Consider the following 737-nt stretch of genomic DNA (forward strand, 5'->3'; position numbering starts at 1 on the left):
CTTGGTCACATACAATTGATGTGTTGTTCATTGAAGTCCACAAGCGAAGGGAAAAGATGAGAGGAGGAGAGTGCATAGACAATACAACGTGGCTGCTTTGAAAGTGAACTGTGTTTACATGTGATCAGGGGTGTATTTATTATGCCGGTACTGTTGAAAAAAAAGTTTCTTAAAAGGAAGAAAACGGAATGAAACAGGGATAAACATACCTAAATTTGTCCAACATTTGCAACTGTTGGACTAATGATTATACCCTAGATCAGCTACAGTAGACGCAGGCAAGAGTGTGCAAGGCAGTATTGAATGTGTCACTGACTGTTCATGTGTCAGTCTTTCACCTAAAAATGTAATCTTGACCTGTGTTGTAAACTTTCATTCATAGGCTAGGTTGTAGCAACCTCATGATGGGTATAGGGAACAATTGAGTATCATGTAGTAGCCTAAACCTATCGCTGTTACAACTGGGTGAATGGAATATGAATGATAGTCATCCAATATGCTGTAACAGAAATAAGGCCATGCTTATAAAAAAAAAAAAAAGGTCCTCCCTCATCTTAAACGGCACCAACCGCCACTGGTGTGTATATGTGTGTGTAAGAATGTGTGTGTGTCAGAAGGTTTTGTGGGAGGAGTTTTCAACATTTTAGCTAATGACACTTTCCTGTCTTTCTTTCCCACTATAAGTGTGTGTGTGTGTGTGTGTGTGTGTGTGTGTGTGTGTGTGTGTGTGTGTGTGT

Source organism: Salvelinus sp. IW2-2015, linkage group LG20 (assembly GCF_002910315.2).
Source record: "Salvelinus sp. IW2-2015 linkage group LG20, ASM291031v2, whole genome shotgun sequence".
Taxonomy (NCBI): domain Eukaryota; kingdom Metazoa; phylum Chordata; class Actinopteri; order Salmoniformes; family Salmonidae; genus Salvelinus; species Salvelinus sp. IW2-2015.